At 41.9% G+C, this 21628-nt stretch overlaps 1 protein-coding gene across 11 annotated transcripts in view; it reads left to right on the forward strand.

Annotated features, from left to right (window-relative positions):
• CRPPA (CDP-L-ribitol pyrophosphorylase A) overlaps nt 1-21628 on the forward strand; it is a 222658-nt gene that overhangs the window by 160426 nt on the left and 40604 nt on the right. The window contains exon 10 of one of the 11 annotated variants that reach the window (XR_009462635.1): nt 15858-15958. The exons of the other annotated variants lie outside the window; for them this stretch is intronic. The gene's annotated coding sequence lies outside the window, so the exon portion shown is untranslated. The remainder of the gene's footprint in view (nt 1-15857; nt 15959-21628) is intronic. 11 annotated transcript variants of the gene reach the window in all.

The raw sequence follows: 21628 nt of genomic DNA on the forward strand, positions 1-21628 counted from the left end.
TACAAAATGGATATTATGTAGCTGTGCCATGTTTCACTGCAGTACCTTTTATTGCAGTTCTTCTTTGCTGGAGTAGACATACCCTCAGGATTTGGTTTTGTTTCGTTTATTTCTGGTTCTCGTAAGAGCTTGTCCTCTAATTGAGTGTTTCACTTGAGTGCTTACTGTTGATTCATTCACTGAATTGTGACACTATTAGTATCACAAATCCAACCAAAGGACAGGTTTATAAACTTAATGTGAAATATCTAAATTGCTTCTCTAAGAGCAGCTAAGATGGGGCCAACATATGTCTTGTCATGAACAGCTATTTTAGATTTCACTGTTTGTGAAAGAAAGGGTGTCAGATCCTACTTTCATAGGTAAATAAGTTATTTAACCAACATCCTCTGTTCGAGTACAATTGCTGGGGCTGGGATCCATGGTCTAATTTGGACCTGAACAGCTTTTTTTTTTTCCCCCCTTCATTCTGCTGGCATGGATTGGTGTGAGACATTTGAATTGACACACTTTTTCCTCCTCTTCTCCCATCCTAACAGAGTGCCATGTTGCATCAACCACCTGCTAGTATAAATTTGGGCAGTTGAGATTTTGTTTTGAAAAGATAAGATATAAACAGGATGAACATAATGTGGCAATATTGAGTGATCCTGGTGCATACAGAGATTTAATAAATGTGACAACTGTTTTGATTTATCAGGAATAGGTGCAGTTCTGAAAATGTGCTTCTGTAATCATATTCTCCTGATGAGATTAAAAAACCATGTTTAAGCAAATGCGTACAACAGCAAGTACATTTTGATAATTGCTGGTGTCCTTTTATGGCCTGTATTTCAGTTAAGTAAATCTCCTACAGCTCCTAATTACCTTAACATTTTCATAGAACTTTAATTACTTGAAATGTGTCACTGTAAATAATTTGAAAGTGATGAAAGGGATGCATATTATACTCCATCAGTGTAAAAATGTTTGTGATAAAATTACTTAAGGAATCTCTGATGTGGGTAAACATCATGTGGGTAGGTTTATAAATTTTATAAGAACTGCATTAGGATCAGGAAAAAATAGGGAAATGCTTTTTCTACCTAGTATTTGTTTGTTTTGGCTGAAATATGGTGTAAGAAAGTGGTTATTACTCCAAGGATTGATTTATCACAGGAAAATTTTTACAAACTTGAAGAAGGTGACCAACCATCATCAGCTACTTGGATGTGGGGGTGGAAAACGTTGTCCAAGTTTGCCGATGACACCAAGATGTGGGGAGAGGTAGGCAGGCTCGAAGGGAGAGAGGCTGCAATTAGATTTAGACGGACTACAGAAGTGGGCGGATGGTGATAGGATGGGCTTCAATGTGGACAAGTGCAGGGTGCTGTACCTTGGGAGAAGGAATCCACAGCACACATACAAGCTGGGGAGCTCCCTCCTTGAGAGCACAGAGGCTGAAAGGGATCTTGGAGTCATTATTGACTCCAGGATGAACATGAGCCGCCAGTGCCAGACCACAGCCAGCAAAGCCAACTGCACCTTGTCGTGCATCCAAAGATGCATCTCAAGCCGGTCCAGAGAGGTGATACTCCCCCTCTACTTGACATTGGTCCAGCCTGAATTGGAGTACTGCGTCCAGTTCTGGGCACCGCACTTTAAGAAGGATATGGCCTGCCTTGAGAGGGTTCAGAGGAGGGCCACCCACTTGGTTGGAGGGCAACAGGGCAGGCCCTATGAGGAGAGGCTGAGGGACCTGAACTTGTTCAGCCTCAGCAAGTGGAGGCTGAGGGGGGATTTGGTGGCTACCTAAAACTCATTAGGGGAGAACAGCAGCAAATAGGAAGGGTCCTGTTCCCCTCAGCAGCACCTGGGGTAACGAGGAACAATGGCCAGAAGCTGCTGGAGAATAGGTTCAGGTTAGAGATTAGGAGGCACTATTTCACTGTTAGGGTGGCTAGGATCTGGAACCAACTTCCTAGGGAAGTGGTCCTCACTCCTACCTTGGATAAATTAAAAAAGAGGTTGGATGAACACCTGTCTGGGGTCGTGTGATCCCAGCATGTGCTCCAGCCAGTGGCAGGGGGTCAGACTAGATGATCTATTTAGGTCCCTTCTGACCCCTAACTACTATGAAACTATGAAACCTTGCCAAGTCAGGCTTGGATGAGTGGTCACACTAGAGAGAGTGATATAACCGCTCAAGAGACACAAGAGAAGTGGTTGACAACTTAGTATTCTTATGCCTTTCTTAAGGAGTAAGTTGTGCCATGGTAGTGCATTGTTGTATCAAACCAAAATAGAAAGGACCCAAGAGCCTGCCAACCTGTTTATGCTGTTCTCCAAACTGAATTAACAAAGGAATGCAACCCCAGACCATTCCTAACAGCCAAGTGAACAAAAGCTTTTCTGTGTACATGTAAAAGTTAGATTCCATGTCTGTAAATTAAATATTATTTTTTGGAAGTAGGATTTTAGCCTTTTTAAAAAGTTGACAAGATACTAATGACAACCAATATTTGTTCTCTTTAATGAAAAGAATGAATATACATTCTTCCTGTTAATAGAGCTATTGTACTGAATAAGCTTGGGGGAGTCAGAAAAAAAAAGAATATGTGCAAATAAAATAAGTAATGAGATTTGAAAATGTCTTACATAAACAGAAACTGATGCTTGAAAAGCATAGACGGAAATTCCTCATTTCCGGTGTTTGCATTGTCACAATACCTATGCTAGTCTGGATTAGCTTGTTAATATAAAATGCTAATAAAAGATCCTTTATGGAAAGAAAAAAACTGTAAATTTTCCTGCTGGGTCACAGACAGGATTTATGTAATGAAGTATTCTGCAGACATTTCAGAAATATGTCTAGTGTCTCTGAAAAAGTGTATTATTATTATTATTATTATTGTACTGTGATTGATGAAGCACATCAAATGCAACTGTAGAAAGGAAACCACACTACTTTATATTGCTAACAGACACCAATATTTTTGCCTGAGCTAGTGAAGGTCACAGAGTTATAGCAAGATGAACAGCAAGAGGCTCATTCAGGCTCAAAGAACAGCTGTCATTGGCATTTAGGTGAGATTGAATGGATCTGACTTAGTAATCAAAAATTCAGATGATTACATACCTTACACTTTTGACATTATCTTCTGTGAAAGTTAAAAGGGACTGATTTTTCCTTTTCATCTTTTATTATGATTTCCACAAGGATAGGGATCACTGCACAGATTTTCCTGAAGAAGAAATTAAAGTTGTTTAGAACTAAGAAGAAAAAGTGGTTCGATACCATATTTTCAAGGAGAATGTATTTACTACAGTAAATCTGAAGTATTATTTTTAAAGTGTAAGACTTCCTATGACACTTAAAAAAAAATAGTTTTCTTTGTCACAGTGACAAAGATAAGGCCATGCTTAAGATATATGCTACTGAGGCTACTGACACATGTTATGCTTTAGAAATAATCATTGTGGGGAGCTGGGAGCTTCATCCGCTTGTGAATTTCAGCCTCAAGGGCGCATAGTGCACCTGCAAAGCTTGGGTCTCAGATCAGCTTTACTACCCCTGCACTGAAAATAAGGCGTAATGGGTTCTGATGCTCAATCTTACAATCGCTTCTCCTGCCATGCACATGTGGCATAGAAGGAAGCGCAATTGTAGGGGATAATGTAACAGGCGCACTTACTTGTACATCTGCCAGCCTAAATGTACCTGTACTCCTTGAATTGCAAGTTATAGTAAGATGTGGGAACCATAATTTCTCTTGTCCTGCAAGAGAGATCAGTGGATTTTATTTGTCTGTGAGCAGTGGTATTAGAAGGGCTTAGAGGGGCAGGTTAATGCATGGGCCCTTTAAGCCCTTCTTCCAATGGGCCCTTGGGTGGGGGGAGGGGGCCCTGCCAACTAATCAGGGGCTCACTGGGGTGAGCAGCCAGGGGCAGCATGGCCCAGGCAGGCATCCTGGCCATGGGCATCTGGGGCAGGCAGTGCATGCCTCCTCCCTTCTGGCTGGGTCAGAGCCAGCAGCTAGGGGGCAGGTGTGGGCCTTTGTACAGGTGGCAGCAGCATCCTGGGGTCATCTGTTGCCAAGAGCACTATGGGCAGCCCTGTTCCTGCTCCCACTCTCAGGCATCTGCAGACAGCCACCAGCATCAGCGCTGCTGGGACAGGATGAGACAGGACAGGCCTGCTCTGCCAGGGCCAGCAGAGGGGCAGGCGGGCAGCTGTGGGCAGCGCAGAGCCCATGCCCCTGTGACCCTGGCCCAGGCCCCAGCTCTGGCCTGTCCTGCAGTGCTGGGGGACTACAGCCCTGGCTGCATGATGCCTGCTGGGCAGAGCGGGTGGGCTGGGTCAGGTCAGAGCTGGGGCTGCCTTCATCTCAATGGCACTTGTACCCCCTGACTTGCCCTGGATGTGCCAAGGAGGCCAGGTGGGACCAGCCGCAGCCCCCTGGGGGCACACAGAGGGAACCTGCCCTCACCTGGTGGGGGCCTCTGATTTTCTGTTTGCCCAGGGCCCCAATAAATCTTAATCTGCCACTGAGGGCTTGTAATTTCATTTTGTTTGCCCAGATCCTTTCACTTCCCAGTTTGGGTATGGTGATGAGAGGATATTTGATCTTTCATATAAGGTACCCTCATTTCTCTTGCAGACTCTGGTAAATCTACTAATTTATGTGAGAGCAGCAAGGTGTAGGCATGGGATGCAAAGCGAATCTTCATCTATAGCTTTATTAAGAATGATGAAGGTTTTATTTGTAAGATGACTTATATTACTGAGGGTCACTGTGCCCTCTTATTAGCACTGTATGCTGCTTTTTTTACCCTAAAAGCCGAGTCCCTGGCTCTGATTCTTTTCCTACTTTAGCAGGTCTTTTGCCCCCAAATAAATGTTCCCTTTCTCATGGTAGTTGAGTTCTAGGTCTGCTACCATTTTTGCATGTCAGACTCAAGAGAGCCTAGCTACTGAAAGTCTTCCTCAGGGCCTTGTCACACGTTTCACTTAGGACATGTTAACTGTACTTAAAATTTCAGTGTCTGTGTGTTCAACAGTAAAACATGTGCTTAATGCCATTGTATCATAGCAAAGTCAGTGCTTTTTGCAGGAGTATCTCCAGCTGGTATTAAGTAATACGTGTTCAGCTATTGTGGGACTGCTCCACAGAGAAAACATGAGTGGTCCTCACAAATTCTAGTGCAGTGCCATGGTTATGACTGACAAACAGCTGTTTGTCCATCCCATCCCTAGGACTTCACCAGAGCCAGTTCAGGGCTCCAGGGCAGTGTGGTGGCTGGGACTGACAAACAGCTGTTTGTTGACTGCATAGCTGGCTCCAGCCCTGTCCAGACTGTAGTAAGCGTTACCATGGAACTGTTCAGAACAAGTTCTAAGTTTTAGTAATACATATGATAATCTAAATAAAATACATGCCAAGTATTATCCATGGGACCAGATGGGATGCACCTGAGGGTGCTGAAGGAGTTGGCTGATGAGATTGCAGAGCCACTGGCCTCATCTTTGAAAACTCATGGAGATCAGGAGAGGTCCCGAACGATTGGAAGAGGGCAAATATAGTGCCTGGAAAGGGGAAAAAGAGGATCTGGGGGACTACAGACCAGTCGGCCTCACCTCAGTCTCCGGAAAAATCATGGAACAGGTCCTCAAGGAATCCATTTCTAAGCACTTGGAGAAGAAGGCGATTAGGAATAGTCATCATGGATTCATCAAGGGCAAGTTATGCCTGACCATCCTGATTGCCTTCTATAATATGATGACTTGGTTCTGTGGATGTGGTATACCTTGACTTTAGCAAGGCTTTTGAAATGGTCTCCCACAATATTCTCACAAGCAAGTTTAAGGAAGTAGGGGTTGGATGGACTGTGAGGTAGATAGAAAACTGGCTGATTCATTGGGCTCAGGGGGTAGTAGTCAATTGCTCCATGTCTAGTTGGCAGCTGGTGTCAAGCAAAGTGCCCCAGGGGTTGGTCCCAGGACCAGTTTTGTTCAATATCTTCATCAATGACATAGAAGATGGCATAGAGTGCACCCTCAGCAAGTTTGTAGATGACACCAACTTGGGCGGAGTAGTAGAAACGCTGGAGGGTAGGGTTAGGATTCAGAGAGACCTAGACAAGTTGGAGGATTGGACAAAAAGAAATCTCATGAAGTTCAGTAAGGACAAATACAAAGTGCTGCACTTAAGACAGAACAGTCCCATGCACTGGTACAGGCTGGGGGTTGACTGGCTGAGCAGCAGCTCTGCAGAAAAGACCCTGGAGGTTACAGTGGACAATAAGCTGAATTATGAGCCAGCAGTGTGCCTGTTGCCAAGCAGGCTAACAGCTTACTGGGCTGCATTAGTAGGAGCATTGCCAGCAGATTAAGGGAAGTGATTATTCTCCTCTGTTCAGCACTGGTGAGGCCATAGTTGGAGTACTTTGTCCAGCCTTGGGCCCCTCATTGCAGAAAGGATATGGACAAAATGGAGACAGTCCAGCAGTGGGCAGCAAAAATGGTGAGGGGGCTGGGAGACATGACTTCTGAGGAGTGGCTGAGGGAAGTGGGTTTATTTAGTCTGTAAAAAAGAAGATTCGGGAATTTGATAGCAGTCTTCAGCTACCTGAAGGGAGGTTCTGAAGAGAACGGAGCTAGACCAGGGGTGGACAAAATGGTGAATCTGGCTGGTGGCCAGACTCCATTTCCCAGCAGCCCCTGCCCATGTTGCTGTGACTGGTTTCTATGAAGACCCCAGTAGCAGTGGCTGTATGACAGCACGGGGCCAGGGGTTCCATGGAGACCAGCCCCAACGGTGCTGGCAGGGCATGTGGCTGGGTGGGGAGCTGCTCCAGGGCCCAGGCTGGGATCTTGCAGTGGTATTGGCATGGTTTGGTGCTGGGGCAGAGCTGTGATCTGCTGCCTGCATGCCCCAGGTCTGTCAGGCAGAGGCGTGCGGACTGTGGATCGTGGCTGTCACGGCTGTAAGATCCCAGCCCTGGAGCAACTCCCTGCCCAGCTGCATGCCCTACCAGTGCTGATGGGGCTGATCTCCATGGAAACCCTTGTCCCACACTGTCATGGGCCCTGCCGCTACTGGGGTCTCCATGGAAACCAACTGCAGCTATACAGGCAGGGGCTGCTGGGAAATGAGTTCTGCCATGTGCTTGATCCAGCCCACAGTCTGGGCTTTGCCTGTTCCTGAACTAAACTGTTCTCAGTGATGGCAGATGACAGAATGAAGAGTAATGGTCTCAAGTTGCAGCAAGGGAAGTTTAGGTTAGATCAGTGGTTCCCAACCTACTTTTGCTGCCACCCTAAGTTGGCCACCAATAGTACCTCCCAGCCCAGCACCATAGGGGCTGCTAGAAGCGGAGTGTGGAGGCGGTGGCAGCCTGGGGGTGGGGCGGGGGAGCCACCATTGCCCGCTTTGTGCGTGGCGACCTGCTTTGTGCAGACTCTTCAGAACCCTACTGAAGACCCCCCGTGACCCTGATTTGGGTCACGCCCTGAGGTTGGGAACCAATGGGTTAGATATTGGGCAAAACTCTCTCACTAGCAGGGTAGTAAGACACTGGAACAGGTTACCCAGAGAGGTGGTAGAATCTCTGTCCTTGGTAGTTTTGAAGACCCAGCTAGACAAAGCCTTGGCTGGGATGATCTAGTTAGGGATGGTCATGCTCTGAGCAGGGGGATGGACTAGATGTGACCTCCTGAGGTCCCTTCCAATCCTCATTTTCTATGATTCTGTCTGGTGTGACAAGGCCCTTGCTTCATAAAGCAGCACTTCTCTACTTTTTTTCCTTTTGTAACTCTTTTACATACCATACCAGACTTCTGTCTCTCTGGCTGAGACCACCTTTACATTTAAGAGTATAGGTAGGGTAGACTCATTGAATCCTTCAGATTTGGAACCTATATCTCAGATCAAGAAACCACATGACTGATTGGCAAGTAACAGCCCAGCAAAATAAAACTAGATTATGTAGTCCAATAGAAATCATACCTTGTTATATACTACAGTGGGCCAAATGTTTGTAATTATAATTTAGTCTAGTTAATGAGCAATCATCATGCGCAAGTTAGAAACAACTAACTTTTTAATTGTAGTGAAAGTAACTGAGACTTTAACAGAGATTATAACTTTGATAGACACATTCAAGTAATTCCAGGTAATTTGCTTGAAAAAGGATCTGCCTACTACAGAACAAAATATAAATGTGCAAAGGATTTAAATGTGAAAGCCAGCAACAGAAGAGGTTTAAAACTAAAATTGGTGTAAAAAGAAGAGCAAGTTTACAAACCATTAAATGTCAAACAAGCATTAACATTAATAATGTGCCTGCACTGAGCGAATTCAGGGACTCTGAATTATCTCCTAAAAATTTAACTTCCTTGATGTTTTATATGCCAAGTCTGGGCCTCCTAAAAGGATTTTTGCTGTTTGTCCTGGCATGCCTTGAAACAAAATATCCTTTTAAGAGAACATGCAAGTCCCTCTTCATGAAGGCACTCTAAGATGCTGATTTAAAGTAAAATCCCTGTTTTTCCCTTGAGAGTCTTCACATGAACTTAGACAGCTTTGACTTATCCCCACCACCCACAGGCTGATGAAAAAAACTGTCCAAGGATATGTTTTGATGGAATAATCTTTAAATACTTTGCACAGGGCTGATGTGATCCTCAGTCGGCATCTTCGTGCTTCCTAATCCTGTAAGAACACATTTATTTCAGATTGGTGTAGAAAGTTTCAAAATATATTGATTATAGATTATATTTTTTGCATTGTTTAAAAACTGTCTAGTTAAACCATCTAGGTCTCTACTAAAGGCACATGGTTATGCCAAGGTTCTGATTATTAAAGTGAAGCCAAAACAATTTTAATCTCTCTTACTAGGTAATTAAATAGCAATTTATTGTGTGATTTCTATAACGTATCTTGGCATCAGAATTTGACTGTTTAGCTAATCATAGTTGATACAAGTGCATCTCAGGAAAAGGAGACATGTTATAATTTAATTGTTACCTTTTGCAATAACTAGAAATAGTATTTTGGCTGCAGGTGCTGCATCTTAACTTACATGCGTCTCTAGTGAAGTTTTAGGTGATGTAATGCTTATATTTATTTACCCTAGTGATAAAAAGTGCATTCCAAACCTAGAAATCATTCAACCATCATTCATTATGTTGTTACTTGATGTCTTTGAAAAATAAGCCTGGTGACCTTGGTGTATTTCCTCCTTTTCTTAAATTCTGTGTGTGTGGCCTGGTCTACACTATAAAGCTTTGTTAACAGAAGCTGCCTTTTGTTGCCACAAGTTTCCATGTATCCATACATAAAATGGATGCAAGCTGGCAAAACTTAACCTTTTGTCACCTGAATAATACCACCCTACTTGAATAACACAAGCTGTCAAATGGCATACAACTATCAGCAAAATGCCAGTGCGGGTGAGACTAGAGGCACCACACTATCAACAATAGTAATCCCTGGGGTATCCATATCCCATGGAGTACCATGTTTTTTGCCAGGCTCTTGTAGTGTGGACATGTGGCACTGGTTAAGCCAGACAGGTGGGTGCACGCTCCAGTAATATAGCAGTCAGATAACTCCAGCTGTAAAATAGCAAAATCTCTGAAATCTTCTAGGGTGGTAGACATGGCCTATTTATTGACTGTGAGGACTAAATTAAACCCCCTCACAGACTCTTATCTTGTAATTATAGTGGGGATGCTTCACAGTTTCTCTTTTATTATATCTTGACATGTTTATCTGTAGAATAGAGAAACTGTGCTATTTCCACAGTGGACAGTCAACCTCTAATAACCTTCTTCTTCCATATACACAGACATCATAGATGTTAGAAGTGGAAAACCTTAGTAGGTCATTGCTTTGTCTCCTTCCTAAGGCAGTATTCTTTCTTTCAACACCTCTTATTGTGTTTGTCTTCTCTTGTGATTATGATTATAGGGGTGTAATCTATCTTGCATAGCTGATGATGATGTAATTTTTCTGAACTAAACCTTTCTTCAATCCTTAATATATCTCTGTTTCAGCTTTTATTTTTGTAGAGTATATTTGCTCAATTTATTAAGCATGGGTATTTTTCTTTCTTTAAACCCTTTCTATTTCCATTTAGGTATGTTTCTCCTCCTATTCACTGCACATACCTTTGGTCTTAGTCAGCATTATAGCATCAAGAAGCAGGCAATTCATAGGCATCTTGAATGGTGACTAAAAGTTAAACTGACCACATTGACTGTATGACATGAGCAGACATTTCAGACACACACATCTTTTAAGATACTTTAGATTTTGCCTGCTTACAGGTCTCGTATTTTCCTTACAATTACCTGTTGTAGCCATATCCATCACCCTAATTCATCATGTTGGGAGCTTTCTTTTGACTCTCTTAGAACATCAGATTCACTACTGCCTCACCTGTATAGCAACTATGAGCAGAGCAGGAAACGAAATACAAGGCCTACAACAATAGCAAATCCCAAAGTACAGGAGCAGCTCCTGCATCACAGACAAGAGTTGGTTAGAAGTAGCTGGGGATTTAGAGTAGCACTGTGTTTGAGGGGGGGAAAAGTATGAGTGCTTCCAAGAAAAGGGTGATTAAGCCAAACATAAAAATCAAAAACAAAAAAACAAGTGTTTAAAAACTTGACGTCTTATTTTTTCCATATATGGCCTCTTACAGAAAATACATATCAGTAAGTTAGTGAAAATATTTATAGCATATATTTTATTATTCAGTATTTGGATGTTAAATAGGTTGGATTAGAATGATACAATCCTATGATGACTCTACAAACATTCTTTTTATTACCTTATTAGTATCCTAATTATCATTGTGATAAGCATTTTCAGTGCACTATGATCAGGTAGAAGTATTGCCCTGTTCTGAATGAAAGATACTTACACTGTATTTACTCTACATGTATGTGCTTCTTAGGGTTTCACTTTATTTGTACCTCACATAATTACAAGGAAAATGTAAATGTTACCATAAGTTTTTTTTCATTAAACTTGTTTTCCAGATGTTATCCAGCAAGGACTATTCTGTCCAAGGCCAAAGAGCTTCTACTTCTGTTGTGTATGGTATAGATGTAATGATCCACAGCCAGTCATGCAGGCACCTACTGACTGGCTCATCTGCCAAAAAATCTATGACAAAAGAATCCTGGGTGCCTATAAATGATCTCGGCATTTCTTTAATACATAGCTGAGATACTGGCTATCTTAATAGCAGAGACTAAACACCATGCTGCCTAATTACTAATAATGTTAACTAGGTCAATATAGAGGCTAATCATCAGGGCTGATCTGGAAAAAGAAATGTCTTGCAACTTTTTCTAAAGGCTAGATTTATTCATAAATCATTTTCTGTAAGGAATGAATGGCAAAAAGACCCATAATCAGGAATATTCTACTACCTACATGCATGCTGGAAACCAGATGCAACTCTGTATGATTACAATGATTTTATACTGAAATTGACAAAAAAAACTTAACAGTGATGGATGTGGCTCAGAATAATGAAGATGACAAACCTGAATAGGCCTGAGAGTGTAACATATTAATTCTAGAAGTTGTTCTATAAATTTCCTTCGAGGACAAAGATTGTGAGGTCAGAAAGGGAGTGGTTTTTCTTTGAGAAATGTTCTCCCACCTGTTTTCCAATGTCTGTCCTTTATCCTTTTTTTTTTTGGCGATCATTCATTGTGATGCTTACTTTGTGTCTTGTTTCACCCTGGGGTAAAAACAAACACCTCCAAAAGATGGGCCTGTGAACAAAAAATAATGAGCTTACTGGATGCTAAAAACGAGGTAGTTAACACAGATATTGACTTCATGGCCTATTATAATCCCCTTGTGCCTGCTCATTTTCCTGTGTTCCACAGGTGATAACTGACTACTGTAAATGGTCTTGCTCTTCCACTTATTAGGTGATGGTTTCTACTGCATTCCTCCTTTCTGTCAGCTAGCCAACATTATTTCTTATATCCTGTTTTTATTTACATATGAAGTTCTGAACAGGCTTTTGTTCTGCTATAGAGCCTCATCTGTGTCTGCTTTTTTTTTAAGAGACCTGAAAAAGGGTATTTGGTACCTGAAAGCTCATCTAAGTCTACCCCAACCATGTAGTTGTTCCAATAAAAGCTAGTACCCACAAAATCCTTTCCTCTCATGTATTTCCTGGACCATCATGCCTATAATATCATGCCAACACTACCATCTTCTGTGCCTCGATCCTGTAGACAGATGACAGATGGCCTGTAGACAGATGAGTGGGTGGCCACATCTTTAGAAAGTGTATTATAAAGCATATACATAAGGCATGAAAGTTGTATGGTCAGCCTTAATTATAATACTTTCCAAGTTTGGAGTGCTTGACTTCGCAAACTTAACGTTTTAGATGTAATTTGGATAAAGTAAATAGTATTTTTCCTGCCTGTTTTTAAGGTTTCAAAATTAACTCTAAATTAAAAATAACCATCAGAATTCTAGAGGATCTTACTTAGATAGAAGCTGACCAGTTCTCACAGCTTTGCAACTGAGAGTGGGAAAGGCATTCATCCTATTTTCACCCTGGGTTCTGGGGTTTCCTTTTTGGCTCTTTTACCCACAGACAGACTTGCTTGTAGAATTAGGAAATTCTGTCTCTACTATTATTTCATAAATAAAGATAAAAATATCAAACCCATTTTCGTCCTTTTTCTAAAAGGTCTAAAATGCCTGAATTAAAATAAGTAGTTCAGATAATGAATTCCCATTTGGTGACAGTAAAATTGTCTTCCTTTTTAATATTCACTCCAGGGATACAGGGAAGAAAAGAAGATTAAATACATGACTTTAAAATAGATAAGAAATTTCTAAGAACTGAGCATTGTAGACATCCCTGGATATATACTTTATTTGACCTACTGAGGCCTTGTTTTAGTACATTTAACACATATTTTAAAGATATAATTTAGCACAGTAGGTAAGTATTTTAGATAGGATGTTTGATCCAGCAGAAATTAAGAATGGTCATTGATGAACCATTATCATCATGCTGCTCAGACATATCAAGAAGAGAGACAAGGTAAAAAGAGCAGAAGGGTTAAGCACTGGAGTTCAGAAGAAAATAACTGCATTTTTCTGGTAAAATAGCTTATCAGAGACCAGATTTCTTAACTACTTAAGTGTAAAAGAGTGTTGATTTTTAATCCCTCAAGCATAAATAGTTTAATTTATCATCAGTCAGCAGTGCTTTTATTAGTATAATTGCTATAACAGGCAGCGGGGCCTGATTTTATCCTTATTATAATTATAAATTTATTGCTCCAGATTCTAACTTTTACACTGACACAAGAGATTCCCATGCATGCTCATGCATGCTGATTCACACAGGCCTATTGTGGACTTGGAATACACATTTTATTCAAGAAATGTGATATGCTGGTGTATTCTACCAGTGAATCACCTCTCACTTCTGAAATTACTAAAATATTTAAATATTAAAAAACTAGCCATGTCTCTTAAAGGTAAACCACTTCAGTGCAATTTAGGTGCAATCATAAAATTCTGCTTTATTGCTGGTTCTCTGAGGCACCACTGTACTAAGCTGCCTCTGTCACCAGACATTCTGGTGGTAGACAGTTACTGCTGCTGCCAACGGCATGTACGCACCTGCATGCTCCTGGCAGGTCTGCATGGCTCCACAACAGCGTCTTTTCTGCCAGGCTATGAAGTGAACTCTGGGAAGGCTACTAAATGGGCCATCACAGCCAGCTGAAGGTATAGGATTGTCTTCACATGCCTTCAGCTAACTGCCAGACATCAGCAAAATCCTTACTCTGCTTGGCAACGTGTTGAATTCTGCCATCACAAAGTGGCTGTGCTGTGAATCTTGCATACAGTCTGTCAGCAAAACCTCAGAGTGTATAATGGGCCTAAGACTATAGAAGATGCTACACAGATTATAATAATACCATATTCCCAGTCCAGGTCTTTCATGAAAACAAAGAAGGCAAGGTGTTGTATTTCTAATTAAGATTAGGGAGGAAAGGTGTGAGAGTGGGGAGTACATGGCAAAGTGATGCTGGAGTGACAGCACCCCAGAAGGCACCCCTGGTGGCATTAGGGAACTGCAGGGGAGCCTGGTAAGGGTAGGGGGTGATCAAGATGTGGCAGGTGATTTGGGAGACGTGCCCTGTAAGTGGGACATATTAAGGGTCAAACTGTCCGGCACCAAAAACCTGGCACCTCAGAGGCTGGAGTGCACAGACCATATGGCAAATTCTATCTTGGCATTGCCACTCACAAAAAATTTAATTAAAAATAAAACAGCAGGAAGTAGTCATAAACTAATTTTTCTTTTCTCTTTGTTCTCTTTAAATTTTTCTATCCTGTTTCATAGCTTGCCAGGTGTTTCTTTCTCTCTGTCCCTCCACTTTCCACAATTCATCAGCTTCTTCACTTAATTTCTAGGGCCATGTCTGCATTGTAAACCGACTACGCCCAGCAGTGGCAGAATCAAACATGCCCTACTGCTCTGCATTGCCTGCTTATTAAGCCAAAAGCAAAGCAGCCGTCCCACTAATTCATGTCACTGTGGAGTGACAGGACCAATTAGCCTGCTCCCATGCTAATTAACCTTCCCACACTGCACAGACATGGCTACTCTGCATATGGGTTACAAGGAAGCCTGCACCAAACACTGTAACATGCCTGTAGGTACCACTGCTAGAGACTGTTTAGACCTGGTCTAGGAATTGTTCATTTTTGTTGTTGTGACTTGTCTAGATGAAGTAGCCCCAAAACATTAAAATGGATTAACTAAAGCTGTAAAGATAATATACCTTAAACCCTTGTGTGGATGCTCTAATGCAGAAGTAAATTGGCCCTAGGTAAATCAGACCATCCACATAGTAGTTTATTGCTTATTAACCTTGTAGTTTGATTTTTGTAAGCTTTTGGAATAACACCACACTCTTCTCCACTTGTATATTACTATCCGTTTAGGAGCATTTCTTCTGTGGATGCTGGTTTTTATTCTTCCGGATGCAGGGAAAGCTCACACGTAGCGACTGCTGCCGCTCTGTGCACAGCCGCACCACACTGTCCCCTTCTGCCCCTCTCTTCCCCCCTGCTGCTTAGCGGCTGGGTTTGCACTGCACTGTATCTGGCCACTGAGGGGTACAATGATTCAAAAAGGCTACAAACCCGTGTGTTAGGCAAATAATAAACTGGGTGTGGTCAATAGCCTTGCATGCCTAAGCTTCAGTTGTAGAAGTACAACTGGTCGATTAGATTTGTTGTTCATTTCATTAGTTTAATTAATAATCTCATTATAAATCAATTCTACTTTTAAGAGGTCCATTCAGTGGCTTGTCCATTTCAGGGAGCATCGACCTGAAATTTAAAGAAGTAAATTCCGTTTTATTTCTCTTTGGTTACAGTGCATATGTAGAGTTAAGCATACACTCACTGAATTTACAGATAGCAGGAAGCTGAGTGGGGCAATAGACATTTTATAGTACAGGATAATGATTCAAAATGATCTTAACAAATTGGGAAAATGCTCTGAAATAGGATGGAATTCAGTAAGGCAATGTACAAATTACTGCTTTTAGGAAAGAAAAAGCATTTTAGCTCAATCCTACCAGACATCCACAGTATACAGTCCCTATCCCAGCTCACCCTATCAGGGTGTTCAATATTTGCCGACTGATAGTTGGAGTTAACACGCCAGTGTTCTGCACCTCACTTCCTGTCTCTGGTTGGCCATAATTAAAATAAAACTATAAAGGAGAGATAAATAGTGAGCTCTTGCTTCCTAAAAGGGCTCTCTGTTTAAGTTTCTTGTTCCTGTGTTTCTAGGAATCAGACTGCTGACTACTTGTCTCTTCTGCTGTGCTTTCCTCAGATGACAAGTTAACATAGAGGGGAAGAGTGGCTTTCATGGCTTGGGATAGTTGAAGGTGAGCCCTCCACCCACGCTAAAATAGAGGTGTAGATACAAAAGACACCCTAAAAGAACTTGGCTTTTCTATATTGGCAAAATAGTGTACAATTGCTATCTGTAAATGCATCGAGAGGGGAAATAGCAGAGCTATTTAAGCAAAAGAACAATGTTAACATTATTTTTCAAATAGACTTGGATCAGTTTAAGAAAGGGATTACGTAATATAAGCATAGGGCTAAATGTAATGAACCAAGAAACCCCTTCTAATCCTATGTTCCAATTTAAGGAAATAGAAATTTTAAAAGACCAAGATACTTAACTGTGGAAAAAAATAACTGTCAGCTACGTTTTATTGAATATGCTTATGAATACATGATTATCTCATGATGGAGGGGGTGTTCTAGCATAGCCCGATTACAAAGTGAAATGATGAAGGCAAAATATGTCCAATTTAAAGAGCAAAGAAAGGTCTGTGTTTTGTGTACTAGGAGAATATACCTTTGCTAGGCTAAACAAGCCAGGCTCCCATGCTGTATGTCACAGTGCACACTGCACTGCAGCATACAGAAACCCAAGTCAACTGTAATAACAGTTGCTGTAACAGCTTATTTACTGGAGCAGCAATGTTGTTAAGAGCACAGAGCAGTGGTACTCAAATTTCTGGCCCTGTGGGCTAATGAGTAATGAGCCACTGGTCCAGGGGCTGGATCTCGCTTGTGAAGTTGATCTGCAGGCCAGATCTCACATGGAATCATAGTTTCAGAGATGCGAGGGTCAGAAGGGACCTCAATGGATCATCAAGTCCGACCCCCTGTCAGTGCCATGAAAAAGTGCTGGGGTCATGTGACCCCAGCCAGCTGCTTGTCCAGTCTCTTCTTGAAGACCCTGAAGAAAGGGGAGAGCACGACCCTCCCTTGGAAGCCTGTTCCAGATTCTGGCAACCCTAACCATGAAGAAGTTCTTTCTGATGTCCAACCTAAATCTACTCTCTGTCAGCTTGTGGCCACTGTTTCTGGTTATTCCAAGGGTTGCTCTGGTAAACAGAGCATCTCCTATTCCATGCTGCCCCCCACCCCTGATGAATTTGTATACTGCCACAAGATCCCCCCTCAGCCTTTGCTTGCAGAGGCTGAAAAGGTCCAGGTCCTTCAGCCTTTCCTCATAGGTCTTTCCCTGCAGGCCTCTAACCATATGAGTGGTCCTCCTCTGGACCCTTTCAAGATTGTCCACATCCTTCTTGAATTGTGGCGCTCAGAATTGGACACAGTACTCCAGCTGCGGCCTGACCAGTGCCACATAGAGAGGAAGCATCACCTCCCTGGAGCTGTTCGTGAGGTACCTACTAATGCATGACAAAGTGCAGTTAGCTCTGCTAATTACTTTGTCACATGATGGCTCATATTCATTTTGGAGTCGACAATGACTCTGACATCTCTTTCTGCCACTGTGCTGCTGAAAATGTCATCCCCCAGCCTATAGGTGTGCTGGCGATTCCCTCTCCCTAGGTGCAGCACCTTGCACTTGTCCTTGTTGAACTGGACCCTATTGTTCTCTGCCCAGTTCTCTAACCTGTGCAGGTCCACCTGGATTCAGTTTCTTCCCATCAGTGTGTTTGCTTCGCCCCATAGTTCGGTGTCATTTGCAACTCTGGACTGAGTGCTTTCCATGCACTCATCCAGGTTGCTGATGATGATATTGAGCAGTACCGGTTGAAGGACCGAGCCTTGGGGGACCCCGCTGCCCACATCTTTTGAGGTTGATACCAACCCGTCCACCACCACTGTCTGGGTATGACCCTTAAGCCAATTTGCCACCCACATGACTGTGTAATCGTCTATGGTACAGCCCTTCAATTTGTTTATAAGAATAGGATGGGATACCGTGTTGAAGGCCTTCTTAAAGTCCAAGTAGACGACATCTACCTTGACTCCTGCATCTAAGTATTTAGTGACCTGGTAATAGAAAGAAGAAACAAGGTTAGTCAGGCTGGATCTACCTGCTTTGAACCCATGCTGGTTGCCCTTTAGCATTATATTACCTGCTGGACTCCTACAAATGTGATCCTTGATAATTTTTTCAAGGGTTTTCCCAAGGATAGGGGTGAAACTAACTGGTCTATAGTTACCTGGATCCTCCTTCCTCCCCTTCTTGAAAATAGGGACCACATTGGCTTTTTTCTAGTCCTCTGGGACCTCACCTGAGCACCATGAGTGCTCAAACAGTCATGTCAGTGGCTGTGCTATGACACTGGCTAATTTTTTCAGCACCCTTGGATAGAGCTCATCCAGTCGTGTTGATTTAAACACATCCAGCCCCTCCAAGTGTCTCTTTACTAGGTTGGCGCTGACGGTGGACTGGTGTTTCTCCTGCTTCTGTCAGTAATTCATTTGGGAGATTTGTCTAGATCTGAGTTCAAGAACACAGAGGCAAAAAACTCATTGAAGAGCTCTGCTTTTTCCCTCCTATCTGTCACCAACTGCCCTTGTCTATCCTGTAGGGGTCCTATGCTGCCCTGCGCTTCTTTTTGCTCCCTATATACCTGAAGAAGGACTTTTTGTTGTCCTTAACTTTTGTCACCAGGCTAAGTTCTAATGCTGCTTTGGCCTTCCTAACTGATTACCTGTAAGTGCGAGCCAAGGAGCTTACCTTGGTAACTACACCCTGCTTCCACAGCCTGTATGCCCCTTTTATTGCCCTTAGGCTTTTTGGATTTCCCTGTTTAGCCAGGAAGGCTTCTTGGCCTCTTTGCCCCCTTTTCTACACAATGGGATTGCCTCCTTCTGCGCCCAAAGGATCGCTTCCTTGAGGAACGACCACCCTTCCTGGACCTCCATTTTGTCATGTTGCTCTTGAGCTTTAATGCCCCACTAACTAATCTCCCAAGCACACTGAAGTCAGCCCTTCTGAAGTCTAGCACTTCTGCCCTGCTGGTTACTTTTTCCACCCTTTGCCGGATAGTGAATTCAATCAGTTGATGGTCACTATCCCCTAGGTTGCCTTGTACCTGCAGATCCCCCACCAGGTCATCCCCCATAGCCAGTACCAAGAAGGCATTCCTCCTAGTGGGATCATATACCTTCTGCATTACGTAGAGGTCCTGTATGCAGGTTAAGAACCTACGTGAGTGATTAGTTCTGTCTGACTGATCCTCCCAGAAGATGTCAGGGTAGTTTAGGTTACCCATGACAACCATATCTCCTGACCTTATAGCCTCTGAGAGCTGCCCGGTGGCCCACTACCAAGTCCCTTTCCTCCCAACAACCTTTGTATCCTAACCCACAGTACCTCTTGATCCCATCTTGATTATAGAAGATATATATTGCTCCATAACATAGAGAGCAACACCCACCCTCTATACAGGGTGGGTCTGTGGGTGCAGTCTGGTGCATCAGCTCAGCCTCGCATGTTAGATCAGGCTACGGAATGACCCTACGCACAAGTTCCAGCTGTGAAGAGAAACCATGTGCTATTGCAATCTGGCACTTGAGGCTGTGCTCTAGCCTGCAGGGTTCCCCATGGGCAGGAATTGGTGTGCATGCTAAAGGTTGAGCACCAGTGTTATAAAGTTCATTATTATATATTTAAAATAAAAACACCTTATTTTGATATAACGTTATAATAGTAAAGGAACTATTTATTACAGTTTATTACTTTAAAATCTCAAAACAATAACAATCTAAATGAAATAAAATAACTTTAAAGGTTTGCTATAACTACAATATAAATAAATAAGAAAATCCTCCCTCAAGGTTCCTAATGTGCTCCTGTTGTATACACTTATTGCAAACTGTTGTGTCTTATTCTGAAGCAAATTGACTAGATTCTTATTGTGACCAGCTGAAAGTAAGCAGGGAAATCTACCTGTTTCTGGATAGAGCTGTTCAGAATGGTTGTATTACAGTAGAGAATCCATCTCTTCAGAATCATCCTCCACTACTAACATTATAGCATCTGGGCATAGTAAAGATGTAATTAATAGTGTTTTGACAGCATTATTTCATAATTTCCTTGCTTTCATGGGCCTTGATATAATCACAGCAAATTGTCTGCCCATGTACTTAACATCTTAGGAATCTTTGTTCATAATGTATTCCATTGTTACATGTGAAATACATCGCTGAGAAATTTTATTCCTAGCTACCCTGACTTTAAAACAATTCAGTATTGTTTTGGATGAATGCACCTAAATGACTTTTAGAACCAGACGGTAGTTAAATAAGTGAGTAATGCACCGCTGTACACAAATGTAAGAATCTAGTGATGAAATCCAGATCTCAGTGTAGTCAAGTGCAGTTTTGCCAGTGATTTTGATGGGACCAAGATTTCACTAGATGTCTTGATAAAGTCCCATGTTTGATCATGTTGTTCTAGTAACAAATGATGGTGAGGTATAATTGGCTTTTCATACTATTATACAACACTTTAATATTTGTATCCTTATTATTATTGGTGTTGCTGTATTTTAATTACTTTACTATAGGAAACATGTTGGTGTACCAGTTACCTTATCTGTTCAGTCTCAACCATTATCATTTGCTATTGCCTTTGGGATTTCCTTAATAAAATAATAATATACAACAATGCTGTGTAGAGGGAGAGGAAAAAGATAAGAGGTATCATCTGTATAATAATTACTTTATACTATGAAAGTTAATAAAAATATTCTCCAGTATACCAAATATCATTAGGAAACAGTATGATTATACTCAAAGACTTTAAATGTTTGATTGACTTGTAAATCATGACAAATATTTCAATTGTTTACAAAAAAAATACATTTTTAAAAGAAATACTAGCCAATTGCCTGTCAACGCCCCATGCTGCTGCTGTTCTGCCTCTTGCAGGGAGCAGGGAAGCCAAGGCCAGCTGCTGGCTCTCCCACCCTCTGTCCAGTCCTCAGCACGGCTTCGGAATCATGGCGGTGCTCCCCGCCGTGTGGAGCACACTGGCTGTTTCCATCAGCCAATCAGAGTGTGAATAAAGTGTTACAGACAAACAGACAGACTTAGGCTGTTATAATATTAGAATATTAGAATCTGCCATCTGCCATTGTAGTATAAATTAACACCATCTGACTGAATCATTCTTCCTCACTGGCTGTGAAAAGTATTTCAATATCATGTCAAAATGTACAATTTATATGACCAGAAAGGACCCCCTCCCCTCCCCCCCACCAGTGTTCAAGTCTTTATTTTTGTGATATGTAAAGTAATCAAGCTTGGTGCATGGTGTTTACTTTTTACCGGGATTCTTGGAAGTTTTGCATTAAAAATGACCTTGTTAGGATATTTTAGTCAAGGTAATGTCAATCTTAAATGTTTTTCTGTTTGTACGCGCTATATATTACTTATTCCTTTGTCTGTTGTGGTTTTTAATTCAATACTTCATTCAGTGATAGATTTCAGAAACATTTTTCTCTTATGGCAATTTACTTTTCATAGTGTCAAAGACTATTAAAAATTTATATCCTTCGGTTGTCTTGGGTGTTAAATCCATATGCTTTTGCTATGAAAAAAGGCTTTGATATCTCTCAAACATTCTAATTTGTACTCCACACCAGTATACTTCAACTGGCAGTAAATTAAGATGCACCATTCTGAAAGTTTGTACTTTACTACCAGCTGGATACACTAGCTACTTGTCCCAAGCAAAGAGATTGTAAATAAAGTGTGACCGTATAATGTTA

Source organism: Alligator mississippiensis, chromosome 5 (assembly GCF_030867095.1).
Source record: "Alligator mississippiensis isolate rAllMis1 chromosome 5, rAllMis1, whole genome shotgun sequence".
Classification (NCBI taxonomy): domain Eukaryota; kingdom Metazoa; phylum Chordata; order Crocodylia; family Alligatoridae; genus Alligator; species Alligator mississippiensis.